The sequence below is a fragment of the Ochotona princeps genome, chromosome 12 (genome assembly GCF_030435755.1).
Source record: "Ochotona princeps isolate mOchPri1 chromosome 12, mOchPri1.hap1, whole genome shotgun sequence".
Lineage (NCBI taxonomy): Eukaryota > Metazoa > Chordata > Mammalia > Lagomorpha > Ochotonidae > Ochotona > Ochotona princeps.
The window spans coordinates 17,969,542-17,985,856 of record NC_080843.1 but is presented as its reverse complement, the minus strand read 5'-3'; the positions used below and the strand labels follow the sequence as shown (position 1 = coordinate 17,985,856).

Here is a 16,315-nt window from a genome sequence, read left to right as displayed (position 1 = left end):
TTGAAACCTTACCACTTGCTAGCTCTTTATATATCACCATAGTTTTAATATCTCTCCTACACAATTTTCTCATTGCAACATGCTGATGTTTTCTTAGAAATATACAAAAATAATACACAAAATATCTTGAATCTTATGCAAACCAGGTGCTCAATAAATATATATTTACAAATATATAAATATATATGCATAAGTAGAGATATAAATATAATTATTCAAATTGACTGGGTATGTGCTTTATTAATTTTCTAATAGATACAGATACTAAAATGGAGACTTGTTTTGAAGCAAGAGAATCAGGGCTCATGTTGGCAGGTTAAACTGCAGCTTGCAATGCTGGCATTGTATACCGGAGTATCAGTTTGAGTTTGAGATGCTCTACTCTGATCTAGCTTCCCGCTAAGGTGCCTAGGAAAGCAGTGGAAAATATCATGGATGAAGTTCCTGTTTCCCGGCTTGGGGTTAGCCAAACACCAACCTTTGTGGAGTGAGCCAGTACATAGAATATCTCACTTAAGAGATACAGTTAGTACCTACTAATTACTTATGTGTCCTTAAACTATCACTACAGAAGAGGCTTCTCATCCAGCTGACATGTTTCAGGTAACCTGAATTCTAGGTTTCCACTTCTTTTTACAAGATTTATTTACTTGTTTTGGTAAGGCATATTTACAGAGAGAAGCAGAGACAGAAAGATCTTCCTCCATCTCCTGCTTCCCTCCCGAAATGAATGCAATGGCCAAAGCTGAGCCTATTCAAAGCCGGGAGCCGGGAGCTCCATCTTGGTTTTCCATATGGGTGCAGGCTTTGGGCCACGCTCCACTGTTTTCCCAAGACACAAGCAGGAAGCTGGATTGGAAGTGGAGCAGCTGGGACACAAACTGGCACCCATAGCAACCAGAACTTGCAGAGCAAGAATTAACCAACTATGACATCATGCTGGGCCTGATTCCACTACTATCACCTGAAGCTAGTGCTTTTCAAGTGTACCTTGCACGTACTTAGTGTAAGTGTATAACAATATAAGTGTACAAACAACAGTTCCAACATAACTGAGAATCAGGTCATGTCTGGGAGCAGAGTTCAAAGAAGCCAACAAGGTGACACTGGTCAAAACATTAATGAAATAGAGAATAGGTAAGGAGTACTGTCTGTTCTTGGTTGTCTAGACAGAGCACAGATGTTCGCCCATCATCAAGGACAGCATGAAAGCACATCCTAGGACTCACTTTAGGCAAGATCACAGTGTGGGTGAAAGTCCCTCCACCTCCACTTTCCTGGAGCCTCTTCTCAGCAGGATCTCACAGGCCTCTGCTGTCCCAGCTATTTTGTTGGATGTATTCTGAGACTGTTTGAAGCAGATTTAGTCTCTCTCTTTTCCTCCCATGATTGCCCAAGAACTTTTATTCAAGTAGCATTGTGCTACTCAGTCATTGTATAGGAAGGGGCTGCATATCCAATTGACATATGTCTGGGGGATTACTGCAGCTTGAACTACATCCTCTTAAAAAAGTTATATGTTGGGCCTAGCGGCGTGGCCTAGTGGCTAAAGTCCTCGCCTTGAACGCCCCGGGATGCCATATGGGCGCAAGTTCTAATCCCGGCAGCTCCACTTCCCATCCAGCTCCCTGCTTGTGGCCTGGGAAAGCAGTTGAGGACGGCCCAAAGCTTTGGGACCCTGTACCCGCGTGGGAGAACCAGAAGAGGTTCCAGGTTCCCGGCTTCGGGTGGGCGCAGCACTGGCCGTTGCGGCTCACTTGGGGAGTGAATCATCTGATGGACGGAAGATCTTCCTCTCTGTCTTTCCTCCTCTCTGTATATCTGACTCTGTAACAAAATAAATAAATCTTTTTAAAAAAAAGTTATATATTAAAATTTAAACACAAGTACCTCAAACTCTGACTGTATTTGGATAAAGACTTTTAAACAGGTCAAGAAAAATTCATGAGGTAATAGGGAGGAGGCCTTGACCCAGCATGACTAATGTCTTTACAAGAAAGACATCAGAAAAACGTATATTCAGAGCACATTTTATGGAGGGTACAGTGAGAAAAGAGTCAATTTCAATCTACAAAGAACAATTTTAGGAGAAAGCAAACCTACAGATCCCAAATAGCCTCTCAGGCTCCTACCAGAAAAGAAAGCTATGTTGTTGAAGACACCCAGCATGAGATACTTTGTTAGGCAAGTCCTGGCAAACTACCACTAACATTAAACATGGATAGAAAGAATTCCAGAATCTGGATGTGCTGCCGTTTTTGTCTAGCTCTTATTATGCTTCTCAATACAATTATGCCTGGATGAGAAACTCCCTGCAGAAATTCCTCACAAATATCAGCGGTTCTTTACGTTCTATGCAATGTTTCTCATACTGCGGAACAAGAAGACTCCATTTTTTTTTTTTTAAGGATAGTTTCTTCATACACTTAACCATTAGCAAAAAGTACAGGTAAAGATACTCTTCTCTTCCAACATTCATCTCCATATTTGGGTGATACAGGCCAACAAGCACCTGGATTGCTACTTTTGTTTCTAACCTTCTTTTGAAGGGTCATAGATTCAGGAGCCAACGTAGAAGTCAAACATTGCTCTCTTGCAATCTCCAGACAATAATAGATAGACATGACAAAAATACTTGGGTTTCACCTGTAAAATATACGCTTGTAGAGGCCAGACTAAAATGGAAATTACTGCATCTCTCATTTACAAGTTCTTCTAGAAGTTTTAGGCACATATCATTATTCCCTTGTGTAAGCAGCTAGTTACCCATCAATCATTTTTTTATGTCATTGGTGTATTTTTATTTTTTAATTTTTTTTACATTTTATTATTATTATTATCATTTTATGATACAGTTCCATAGGCTCCTGGTATTTCCCTTATCCCAGGCCCAATTCCCACCCCCCACCTAGTCCTCTATATCATTACTAAAGTATAGCCCCCATACACAGTTATATGTCCATCATTGCGGGCATGGACAATGGCAGAGAGTCCAGAATCCTATTGTCAAGATATAGTGAGCAATTTCATTATAAGTCCATATTTGTCTGGAAGTAGAAATGCATACTACATTGTATCCTCACATCTGGATCTTAGTCTCCATTTCACAGCTACTGTACATCCCCTCAAATGAAAAGTCATAATGCAAAATCAATAGAAAGAAAAATAGAAATTTACAATGCCATGAAGTTAAATAACATGTTACTAGATATGACAGTCTCAATTACACAGCTACTATACATCCCCTTAAATGAAAAGCCACAAAAAAAAAATTAACATCAGGGAGAAAAAAGAAATTAACAACACCGTGAAGTTCAATAACAAGCTACTGAATGACTAATGTGTAGCTGAAGAAATGAAAATCAAGAAATTTCTTGCAGAAAATGATGCTACTCTATGATCTATGAGTCACTGAATGATTTAATCAGGAGAAAGTGTTTTGAAGAGATGAAACCAACTGAAAACATCAAATCCCATGCGATATAGTTTCCGCTGATTTTTGTTGGTGAAGTGTCTCTCTTCTAGGCAACAAATAGATGAGTTTTGTCTTTTTTGATCCAGTCTACTAATTTACGACATTTGATTGAGCTTAAGCCATTTACATTCAGGGTTATATGTATGGATGGTACTTTGGTCCTGTCATTTTAGGAATGGGTTGTTCATTGGTTTAGTCTTCTGTCGTCATTTTACTGGGATGTTCTTCCCGTTTGCCTTAGGTTTTGGTGGGTGCTATTCCTCTTCTCTGTATAGAGAACATCTTGAAGTATCATTTGTAGGGTAGGTTTGGAAGATGCAAATTCTTGTAACTTTTCTTTACTGTGGAAGAATTTTATTTCATTTTCAAAGACAAAAGAAAGCTTTGCTGGGTAGTTATCTGAGGCCAACAATTTTTTTCTTTTAGAATCTGGAATATGTCACTCCATTCTCTTCTTACCTGTAGAGTTTCCTGTGAGAGATCTCCTGTGAGTTTAATTGGCATTCCTTATATGTCAACTGATTTTTTTCATGTGCACATTTAAGGATCTTTTTCTTATGTTCAATTGAAGAAAGCTTGATGATCATGTGTCTTGGTGAAGATCGCTTTTGATCAAGCCTGTTGGGAGTTCTGTGCCCCTCCTGGATCTTGTTTCCCAGTTCTTTCTCTAGATTAGGGAAATTTTCCTTTATTATTTCATTAAATATATTTGTAAAACCAGTTTCTCTTTCTGCACCTTCTGGGACTCCCATAACTCTTATATTTGGCCTCTTAATAGTGTCTTTCAATTCTTGAAAACTTTTTTTAGCCTGATCCAGCTCTGCTTCCAGCTTTTTGTTTGCTTCTCCCTGATGACAGGAGATATCTTCCAATTCTGAGATTCTTTCTTCTGCTTGCTTCATTCTACTTTGGAGACTCTCCACTGTACTTTTAATTTGCTCTACTGTGCTCTTTATTTCTGATATATCAGCCTTGATTTGCTTTACTGCTTCCTTAAATCCTTTCAACTCTTGCACGTGCTTCTCACTGTTGATCAGAAGCTTTAAAATGAGTTTTCTGAATTCTGTGTCCCCCATGTTCTCGATGTCTTCCTCAGTTAACTGTGAGGTTGGCAAAGGGTTTTGCTCCTTTGATGGGGAGTTTTCAGAAATATTCATTGTGCCTTTGTCGCTTCTTTTGCTCTTGGTCTTTGTACTTCTGGTTAGCAGAGTCTTCTCCTTGGGGTAGGTTTCTAAGCTCTGTCTCCCACAGGTCTACAGTTTGATTTTACTTATTGCAGTTGGTACACAACTCTTTGCTTGCAGCCACTTGTGCCACTCCCTCCAGCTAGTTCCAGGTCTGGGTTCTTATGTTAAATTTCTACCAAGAACTCCATAGCCCCAACTTGTGGCTCACCAATCTCCACCTCCTGTGATACCATGCTGAGGTTGCACCATTGTCTATACAACCTTTCTCCCACTTCCGGTTGGAGCAGGTCCCAGGATTAGAGAGACACCAGGTGTCCTATATAGCTAGGTTGTTGGCACTGATCTTGTCAGAACTTGTTGGATGTTAGGTGTGGATGCCACACGGACCTATTTTGACTGGTACGATGTCACAGTCGGTATTATTTTCCTGTGGGACCAGTGCAATCCACTGAACTCAGTGAGTTCTCATGAGCTCAGCACATGTGCAGTTCACTGTTGTCCCCTGCAGACCTAAAGCGTTTGCCACAGTGTACAAACTGGCGCCTGATGTACCACTACTAGAATTCTTGATCTCTGGCTGTCAGGTCAGGAGCCTACCCAGACCTGTCTTGGTTGGAACCTGTAGAATGCCACATTGATGCAGTTTACTGAGTCAGAAATAAGTTCGCTCCCAGCTGAGCATATGCTCAGTGATTTCCCTTGCCTTTGCCTCCTTAGGCAAAATGGCACCCAATTTGGTTCTAAGGGGCTGACTGGGCTGTATAAGTCCACACTGTTCTAGTACTTTCCATCTGGGATCTGCTGCTCTGTCTCTGCTCCTGGTCAAATCAAACGGACCAGGATCAGGACAGTTCTTTTTCTGGATTCACCTCCCAAGCTCCCAGTGAAAGTCCCTTCCCATCTGGTTGCTGGTGGAGTTCCAGCTGCTGGTGGAGTTCAGATTGCTGTTAGCTGAATGTCACTGGAGAATTAGTCACTGCAACACCACACCATTGTTTTTGCTGCTTTCCTGTGTCTGTCAGTCTCCAGGTATCCCTCTGCTGTTGTTCTGTCCTCTCCTATTGCTTGGAATGTGTCCTCTCTGCTTCATCCTGATTAAATGTTTCTCTGTCCATTTAAACGTGTCCTTCAGGAGGAGGCTTGTATCCCAACCCTGAAGACTCCCACATCTTCATTAAGGACTATCAGTACAAGCACCGAGGACTACATCCCAACAGCCAAGAAGACCACGGGGAAATGGAGTGCCTTTGGAGCCCAAGAACTCTGAGGTCACCCACCCCCATTTGGATCTACCACATGGGATGGAAGAAGTCCAAGACCTGCCTTACAGGATCCAAGGTGATCGGAAAGGTAACCAGGATCCCTGAGCGGTCCACAGAAACAGAAGAACAGTAAATTTCCTTTGGGACTAGGGAGAGGAGCTTTCTCTGGTCCTTGCCTGCTTCCAACTTTGGGTTCCCACCCTCTCTCGCAATGACCATCAGTATTGCTCCAGAAACCCCTCAAAACAAACAAACAAACAAACTAGAATAGATAGAGAATAACAAGGAAAGCTTAGAAACAGACAGGAAACGGTCAGCGGGGATGCACTTATAACTCACTGGGTGGGACACTAAGATTAGTTACTCCTCACTGGGGTTTTGAAGATTTCTCTGCACACCCCTCCTATAACTGTTCACCTAAACTGTTGACATATGTCTTGTTATAGAGTTAGACTACCCAAAAAACAGCCAGGTTCAGAGAAACCATGCTTCAATGCTATAAACTGCTAAATACTAAAACTAAAATAGACATGAGACAGCTAAATGGTAATCTATAGCCATTTTAAGGTATATAGAACCCTGTTGAATATAAACCAAAATGGAAATGTCTATGAAGAAGTCACAGGTTGTGGTTGAGAACCTGCATTTTCCTATTAACATATTGGTTAGTCAATACCATGTCAATTAATGCCATAATGTTGTAATTGGTTGTAAACATTATGTTGGGGCTTTTAATTGATTGGGATGATACTCTGCTGGCTCTACCTTCAGACCAGAGATGGTCTCACCAAGAAACTATTGAACTTACCAGGACAATAAGATGCTGGACTGTATGCTTGGTAAATACCTCCAATGAAAGAATCTCAACTGAATTTGAACTATGGAAATGCAATAAGGTGGAGCAATCCACCGTTGGGGGAGGGCTTGGGGAAGGGTGGGGGGAATCCCAGTGCATATAAAAATGTGCCACATAATGCAATGTAATTAATAATAAACAAATAAATAAATAAATAAACGTATCCTTACCGTATTCCACCATCTTGATTCCTCTCTACCCATTAATCTTGAGGTTCAGTGAAATCAGACCTAGTAATGGCCATCTGCTAATTTCAAAACTTTCATGCATGATTTCTTCCTTGAATTTGCCCATTTGTTTAAATATTGTTAAAAGTTGTCTGAGGGTCTGGAGACTTCTCATTAATAATTGCGCTGGATTGGAACAACATGAGCTTGGAACATTGGATTTATTAACAATAGAGCCTTGGTAACCTTAAGATAAATGGTTACTTTTTCCGCTGACCTATTCCAGAATATCTGCATCTCCTAAAATTCTAAGAAGTCCTTATTATTAGCACCAAACAGCGTAACATATGAATCAAATGCTTAGCTGGCCTTAATGAGAAACATTACAGGACACTGATATTTACTGCATTTATCATGGTTACCAAATTCATTTCATTTGTTAAAAGTTACTCTTGTATCATTTCTAAAAAATATAATTCTAGAATGTCATATTCTTACAGAATACTGAACTTTACAGGTGGGCTTCAATTCTCAACACATTAGCATGACAGAATTAATTTTAACTCCATTTTACACATGAAAAAATTGAGGTATACAGAAAATTACTCACTTGTTTCAAATCATTAGGCAGAGACGAAAATTCAAGCAAAAACAGTATGATTTCCAAACTTGCACCCTTACGCACTTACTTATTGCATAGTGCTGTGCCTGCACTATGTATTAATGTTATATTCCTTTGGAATCTCATGCTGTACTCTAAAAGCTTAAAGTATAATTTTAACCATGATAAAATTAGGCAAATAAGAATGATCTGGATAGTTACAAGCATTGGTCAGGCATTGCAAGTAAATAAAGAAATTATCCTTAAAATGAGAATCTCAACTTAGCATACACCATAGGAAATCATGATGGAAATTCTAACTTCTTACTAGATATACATCATTAGATCAACTTAAAACTCATGCAAGCAACAAATCTGGCATCCAAATCAAAGAGTAGGGATAACTTTTAGTATATACCTGAGTAAAGTGTAGAAAAAGCCAGCTAGATAACCATCTAACTGGTGATCATCATTAACTAACCTTGCTGGTTTCTTCAAGAATAAACACCTAGTGAAAGGCATCACTAAGAGGACACAGGATCAGTTTGAGCTATAGGCTATTCTTGATCATCCGAGCCTAGTATCTCTCTTTTAATTATATACTATCATACACTCTCAGATTTTACCTTTGGCTTCCTGGACTTATGAACAGATATTTTTCTGCACAGCTTCTATTTTTAGAGCAGACTTCATAATGATTGAATCAGGAAGAAATTTTAAGATATTTATGTCTACCTAATCTGACATCTGACTTTCCCAGGAGTTCTTATTTGCTACCAAGCTTCTTAACTGCTCTAGTATTGGGCTGTTTTTTCCATTCTGCAAATAGTAGCCAAATGATTCCAAAAAATAATAGACACATACATAAATAAATTAGGTCACATCACTACCCATTCAGATGTCTTCAAGGCTTTTTATTAACATTTAAAATAAAATTCCGACTCTTTATGATGGTTTGCAAAGTAGCTCCTGGACATTCACAGGTCCTCATATCTCACCATCTCCAGGCTACCAACCTTCTTTGTGTTTCTTCAATTTATCAAGCTTTCAAGCTAATCCTGCTTAAGGAGCTCTGCATTTGCTAGCTCCTATGTGATGTTCTATCAAGTCAATAATGTTTCCATTAAAACCCTGTCACATCAGAGATGCCCAAATTATCCTGCTTTTCTCTTCCCTGGCAGTCTTGGCATTTTTTCACAGCACTCAAGAACTGAAATCATTTTGCCAATTGCTTATCTGGTGCTTGAACTTTATTATTATTATTATTATTATTATTATTATTATTATTATCTCTTTAAATACTCAAGGAAGCTGCTATGTCCATGAGATCATGGATTTGGCTAGGCATGTTCAATTCTCTATTGCTAGTGGTCAGATCAGAATACAGCATGGGCAGACTGACCCTAGGACTATCATTTCTGATGCTTCAAGATGCCCTAACACATGCTTCTCTTCCTACTTTTTAAATTTTTAGATTTTTGAGATAATTATATGCTTACATGTAATTCTAAGAAATAAGATAAGCCAATATCCCTCCATGGTAACACCTGACAAAACTGAGTGGCAAGTGTGGCAGTCTAGTGGCTAAAGTCCTCACCAATATCCTATATGGGGTGCCAGTTTGTATCCCAGCAGTCACACTTCCCATTCAGCTCCCTGCTTGTGGTCTGGGAAAGCAGTGGAGAACGGCTCAAAGCCTTGAGACTCTGCACCCATGTGGAGGACTCAGAAGAAGCTCTTCACTCCTGGCTTTGGTTCAGCTCAGCTCTGGCCATTGTGGCCTCTTGTCGGGGTGAACCAGCAGTTGGAAGATCTATCTCTGTATCTCCTTCTCTCTGTGTAACTGCCTTTCCAATAAAAATAAATCAATCTTTTAAAAAAAACTGCAGATTTGTCACTTTTGTCACTAACACAACGTTAGTAATAGGGATGTAGTCAACATGTAGAACATCATTTCAAAAATGTTTATGTTGTGTTTTAATCATAACTTTTAATTTCCTTCTGCCTTTAACTCTACCTCTTCATTAACTCCTGGAATAACTAACTTGTTTCCCCCTTTATACATTTTGTCATTTCAAGAATATGACCTAAATGGAATTGGATAGTCTGTAACTTTGGGAATTGACCTCTATCCTTTTAAGTAATGTCATTTGGAAAATAATTTGAGTGCACTAAAGGTTCATGTGTTAAATCTTGACCCAAAGAGTCTCACATTAAAAGTAAGGATTAAATGTAGACATATTATGAAAATAAGGGGTGGAGTGACTGGATTGGACTAGGTTGTTATCGTGAGGTCCTCTGACCAAATCCTTTGTTCCTATGAGGAGACACATGGACACCGGGGTGAGAATATGCTGTCTCTGGTTCCCGGTTCACTACAGGACCTTCGAATCACACATGCGCAACCACACATTTCCCTTATTAGACACCTGATCTTGGATTCTGAAATTCCAAATTGTAAGCTCAAATAAACTCCCCTTTTTTCAAGAATCTATCTCTCTCATCTCATCTAGTTGTGTTAATGATAACCTTGAATAATTCAGGAAGAATTCCCTAGAAATTCATCCAAGGTAGCACATAAAACAGTGCTGAGCAGTGTTTTATGGTATGGGTATACCACAGCCTGATTAACCTTTCACTCATTGGAGGATAAATGAGTTTTTGAGTTGTTTCTTTTTTTGTTTTTTAATATAGCTATTGCAAAGAGAATCACTATAGATAGACCATGACACTTATTACTATACAATTTCTTTTTTTTTAAATAATTATATTCTTGGAAAGGCAAATTTACACAGAAGGAGAGAGAGAGAGAGAGAAAGATCTTCCTTCACTGATCCAGTCCCCACGTGGCCACAACGGCCGGATCTGAGCTGATCTGAAGCCAGGAGTCAGGAGCTTATTCTGGGTCTGCCAGTAGTTACTTGGGAGGCCTTGGGCTACTCTCAACTGCTTTCCTAGGCTACAATCAGGTAGCTAGATGAAAAGCAGTGTCGCAAACCAGTGCCCATATGGGACATTGGCACATGCAAGGAAAGGACTTTAGCCTACAGGCTACTAAGCTCAGCCCGATTTCTTCTTTTTTTAAGGAACTGCATAACACAATTACCAAACAATTGATTGCATATATACTTTAAGAAAATACCAACTAACTTCCAGAGCACCTTTATCACTTTATACTGTAATAAGGAATGTATGAATGTCCACGTGTTGTCAGCACATAGTTAGACTGTGTATTTTAGTGTGCTTCAAAAAATCTCATCTAACTGGTACATTTAGAACATTTGCAAAAATATTTTAGGATAAGAAATCTACTGCCACTTAAGATCGCTTTGCATTGCGTTGTTGCAAACTTGACTATGGCATAACTTATTTATGACTTTAGGTTTATCTCAGGAGAATTTCCCATAGTTTCTTGCATTTACACTTTGTATGTGTGCTTAACAAGTACAATTTTATGCTGCTTCTCAGAACACCAGCTTTATTTTTAAAATTTTTGTATTAATTATTGTCCATAGTTATGGGCTAAAGTGTAGCATTTCAACGTGTGCATCGTTCAGTTCAGGGTAACAAACATTTCCTCTCCCTTAACATTCTTTTATGATAAGGTTTGTCACTATTTTCATCTTTCATTTTTCTTCTATGAAATGTAAATGAAGTTTCTGTGAGCTACAGTTACATAAGTATGCCATATAACTCCAGGAGTTTATTCCTCCCATCTTCTCTGTATTTTTTTTTTTAATCAAAACTACCTTTTAGTCAGAAATTAGCCCTAACTTTTCAGCCTCACCTTCTTGTTTCATCTCCCTCTACAATCCCAGTAACATATTTATTGCCTGGGACGTCTCTGAGATTCAGTACACCTTTTTGCATTATGTCATATTTGTTATTCATATTAGAATTGGCACCTCACCACAATGTCACCATTATTCCACTGGGCATATTCACGTTGAATTTTTGTTTTTAATTCAGTTATGATAATTACTAATATTCCTGTCTTATATTGTTAACACTTCATTAGGTGAAAGTATTAAAAAAGGCAGGTAGAAAGCCGTAATAATGACAGAAAAAAAATAAACAAAAAAATTGAAAACAAACTAAACATACTAAAAATAAAAAAGAAATGTGTTCATCAGCTGTGTGAAAGGCTGCATACGTTAACCAAAGCAGAGTGGTACTCTGGCACCTACATTTTACTCCCTTTTTTTAGTTAACACTCATTATATTTTATTAGATACCACAGAATAGGGAAAATATAAGATATTTTCTTTTTTGGACTGGCTATTTCACTAAACACAATGGTACTAATTATACCCATTTAGTTGCAAAACACAAGGTTTGTTCCTTTTTTATAGCTGGGTACTATTTCATCATGGACAACAGTTAAACTAAGGAATCAATCCAAATGTTCACCAAAGGACAAGTGAATAAGATAATGTTGTACATAATTTTTTCTAATTTACATTCTCTTCTAAATATTCCTCATATCTTCTTTGTTTAATAAGACTTTTAATTTGTTTAAATTGTTGTGATTTCCCATTGGAACATCTGTATGGTGGTTACTTACAGTCATTTCAGATAATTTTAACAAGTTTATTACATCAGTTTTACCATGTGTCCATTGTCCTCTTATATTCAGCTAGTTATTTCCCTGGTTCTTTATCTTTTAGTGAAACCAAAACATTCATTACATTAAATAAATAAATAAATAAAGGAAGGAAGGAAGGAATGAATAAAGGAAGAAGGTGCTTTTGGTTCTTATTTAGATCTACTTGATTAACTGACGTATTCTTGACACTGTTCTAGCAACAGAACCCTAGAATGCAACTTCTTTATTGCTAGGTAGGGTTGGATAAAGGTTCTCCACTTAGCTTCTCCTGACAGTTTACGGGTGAGATTTCATGTTGACTCCTCCCAAGGTGACAGAAGTAGGGATGTCTTGTAACAGTTCTTCCATGTGATTTCTCATGTTATGGAGGTTTGGAAAGCTTTGCCTTTGCGTGGCATCGGGGGGAGGGGGTCTCCAGTTTTAACACTGTTCCTTGTTTCCTCCAACAATACTCCAGTAGGGAAACGCACTTAATTCCATTTTGGTGGGTGACAGAGGTACAAGTTCTCTGTGTTTTCCCTTAGCAATACAGAAGGATAGAGGGAAGTAACTTACTATCTCTCACTGGAACTGAAAGCTTTGGCTCTTTACTCAGCCTTCTTACTACTAAAATGATATGAGAAAGCAAGCATATAACAAAGCATGGAAACGAGAATGGCTAGGGTTCTTATCTTGCTTCTAATATAAGCAGAGATTTGGGTCCTTACTGTCCTTGCCCATCTACGAGAGCCTGCATCTTCACAGTCTTTTTGCCTTGTTAGCATTTCTGTTATACTATGCTGCGGGTTTCCTGTTTCTTTAGCTACAGAGGTGAAAAACAAGAACAACAACTGTATCACTCTGCAGTTCTTGTGCCACAGTCCTCACACATCTACCTTCGAGCTTCCTTTTCTGTTCACCTTTTAAGTCTTACATGTTTTTTACGCATATTATCCAAATTTTTCAGTTTATTTAATAGTAAGAATAACCATTTATATCCCATTCTGTAAATTAGCTTCTAATTTTTATTTTGCGTTTGCTTAAAAAGGTAGCACATAGTTAAACTAGTCTTAGGCCTCACAGAATCTGAACCCATCTGTAGTTGGCAGTTTATGACAAACGATCAATGAATAATTTGGCCTGGATATTTACTTGTTCAGTGGTTTGTTAGGATTCCACATGTAGGTGGTTAGGATTTTATAGTAATAGGCATTCAATTTCTGAAAAAATAGTTACCTAAAAACTTTTGAAAATTATAAAAAAATACAATCTGAAATATCTCTCAAGAAGTGATGATAGCTTTGTATCTTCAGTATCTTGATTTTTTGGGTAGTGCTTTTGAGCTTTGACAAAAAAAAATGAGCTGCAGAAAAAAGCAACAGCTAAGTGGTAACAGATTATTGCTTAATGATTGTGAGATACATTTGTAGTCATCACAAGATTTTGACACTTATCTAAATTCTAAATGTGAGTCGCAATGTTCTATTCCAGAAGTCTTTAAAAACTAGATTCACACTGAAATCACTCGGGTAGCAATTTTCAAAGATGGGGGAATTTCATATATATTCTGCTGGTAATTACGTAATAACACTCTGGACTTTCAGCATTGATTCATAATTAGCTCTGTCAAACTACAACTAAAATGCAACTGAGAAATGAGGGAGGATCTTCAATAAGGCTAAATAAAGGGAAGATTTTCAAGGCATTGAACTAGAGTCCGCCATAGAGAAAGAAAACCAAAAATAAATAGCAACATTCCATGGTGAGTGCTTGAGACACAACACTAGAATCCAACAAAGAAAGATGGGAACCCAACTGGACAAGGAGACCTAGGGTGGCGTTATGGAGAGGAGAACAAACACAACCGTCAACTAAGACTCTCAGCCTCACAGGTGCGGCTGGGAGTGCATTCTTACTGCAAAGGAAAGGATCAAATTGTAAACATCCGCAGAACCCATATTTGAGAATGTTTTGTGCTGGAAATTCTACTACAGGAGGGACTGGCAGTCATCAGGAATTTGGCAGAGAGTAAGAGAAACAGTAAGCACAGTAGCTTAGCTTTGGAAAAGACACTCAATTTGCTTACTTAAACCCTCAGAACACAATCTGTGGCAAGAAAGCCACCCTGACAAGAATCAGTGTTGGCGACAAAAGCCCTGCATAAACCTGTCTACAGGGTTTCACAGACACTCCACCTCACGAACGTAATAAACTGCTGGATCTGAAAGCCAAGCAGGCCTACCAGAGCACCTGGGATTCCTGAATCCCAGCCCGAGCAGTGCCCTGCACCGCCAGGGACACGGGTTGGGCTCAGCTGCCTGCACCTCCTCTCCCCCACCTCTCACAGTGTTCTTTGCTGATGCTTAGAGCTTGCACAGCAAGACTGCCAGTCAGCACTTTTGCAATCTTGAACTTACTCTTGCTTGGTAAATTTTCAAAGTACTAAAGAAAATTATTGCTACTCCCCGCACCTCTGCCCCTCCATGCCCCACTCACGGGTTAGCCACTACTCCTGGTCCCCGAGTTTATCAACATCCAGTTTCTGAAACATTTGTAGGAGCTTTATCTGAAAAACTAAAAATGACCTGCTACTTACACCACACAAACTTGCAACCTAAATCACACACAAACAGCCTCTCCGGTAAGGACAGCCATTCGGGTGTGCCAAATGTGGAAACTGTGGAAAATCTTGAAAACTTGGAATACAGACAAGCGTGTGGCAGGCGGGTGATTCGTGTGTTAGAGGCTTTCTGCTGTCAGAGGTGAGGACAACACCAGTGCCCTGTCCCCACGAGGGACTTCTTTCTATTTTCCTGCGCAGTAACAGGCTTCCTATTCCCGGCGCCTTTCTTTCCTGGCCCTGTCTTCTTTCCGCAGCTCATGGTCCCGGCCCAGACACACTCAGGAGCGCCCACAGCGTTCACGGCGCCGTCAGCTCCGGATTCCCTTCTTCACGTCTGAAAACTTCACTACCTTACTGGGATATTATCAACAGTACAATCCAGACTCGGTTACTAAAAGCAGCTTACCGTGTGTAAATCGCTTTGCCCCCTCACAAAACTCGGTCAAGTGGCTTCTAACATCACAAGCGAGAGACTTTAAATGTGCTGTTGAACCCTCCTGTCCTTGAAGTTCAGGTGGCCAAGGCCCGCCCTGTGCTAACTCCTGCGTTGGCAATGAAGTTCTAGCAGGCGAGTCCGGGCACCGGCCTGGGACTGGCCACGGGCGCGCGGCAGGGCTGAGGGCGGAGGCGGCCGCGACCCCACGCTGACCTGAGGGCGGAAGTCAGGCCGTGACCCCGGAGAGGGCGGGGCTCCACCTCTGGCGGCGGGACGTCCGAGCATCCCTGAGGTCTGAGGTAAATGCCGCGGCGAACTGGAATGGAGTCCTCTCGGTGGCTTCCAGGTAAGTGCTGACGACCCTCGGCCGGCTGACGACCTGGCGCGGGGCGGACCGGGACGCGGGCAGAGGTCGTGTTGGCGGGTCCGGGTCTTCAACCACCGGCCCAGGGGCGGCGACCCTACAGGTTGGTCAGTACCGCGCTTGTGCCTTCGTTTCGCACCTGGGCCCTGGCTAAGTTTCCAAAACTTCAGGTTTCCGCGCGTTTATCTTTAGGCACTCTGCGTACCAGGGGATGTGGTTTTTAGGATTTGCGCTTTATTTTCTCCCCTCAGACCGGCTCTGGTACTGGCATCTTCACAGTGTAGCCCCTTGGATTCAAGAGGCGCCCTTACCAAGTGATTACTTGCAGGTTCTTTCACTAAGTAGGCTTCCCGGTTTGTTAAATGACCAGACAGGTGGATGGGATGGATTTTGACAATAACTTAAGAAAATTCTGAGTTTGTTTTATTTGTTAGGTGGTAGAAGGGATGACTAAGACATTCAGGGGGCGATTAGCTAATTTATCTAAGAAGTAAATTATGAAGGGTTTTAAAAACTGCTTCTGCACTTTGGGAAAAGCAACAAACCAGCTGCTTTCCTCCCCCTCAAACTCCAGTTCTTCCTTGGAAAATCCCAGTTTGGAAACTGAGTTCTTCCTTAAAATGAATGCATTTTTGGGTCAAACGACTGTATTTCTTCAGTGCTGTTCCGTTGTCTCAGTTATTATTGTTCTTTTAGTCTTATACATGCTAGTAACATTTTGATATAGTGCCACTTTCCATCTGATTTTCTAAGAAATGT

At 40.1% G+C, this 16,315-nt stretch overlaps 1 long non-coding RNA gene across 1 annotated transcript in view; it reads right to left on the bottom strand.

The window, feature by feature from the left end:
- Nucleotides 1–15,223, bottom strand: part of LOC131481529 (uncharacterized) — a 161,073-nt gene extending 145,850 nt beyond the window's left edge. Inside the window, exon 1 of the long non-coding RNA XR_009246365.1 lies at nt 15,163–15,223. This is a non-coding gene — a long non-coding RNA (uncharacterized LOC131481529). The remainder of the gene's footprint in view (nt 1–15,162) is intronic.
- Nucleotides 15,224–16,315: the final 1,092 nt, after the last annotated feature.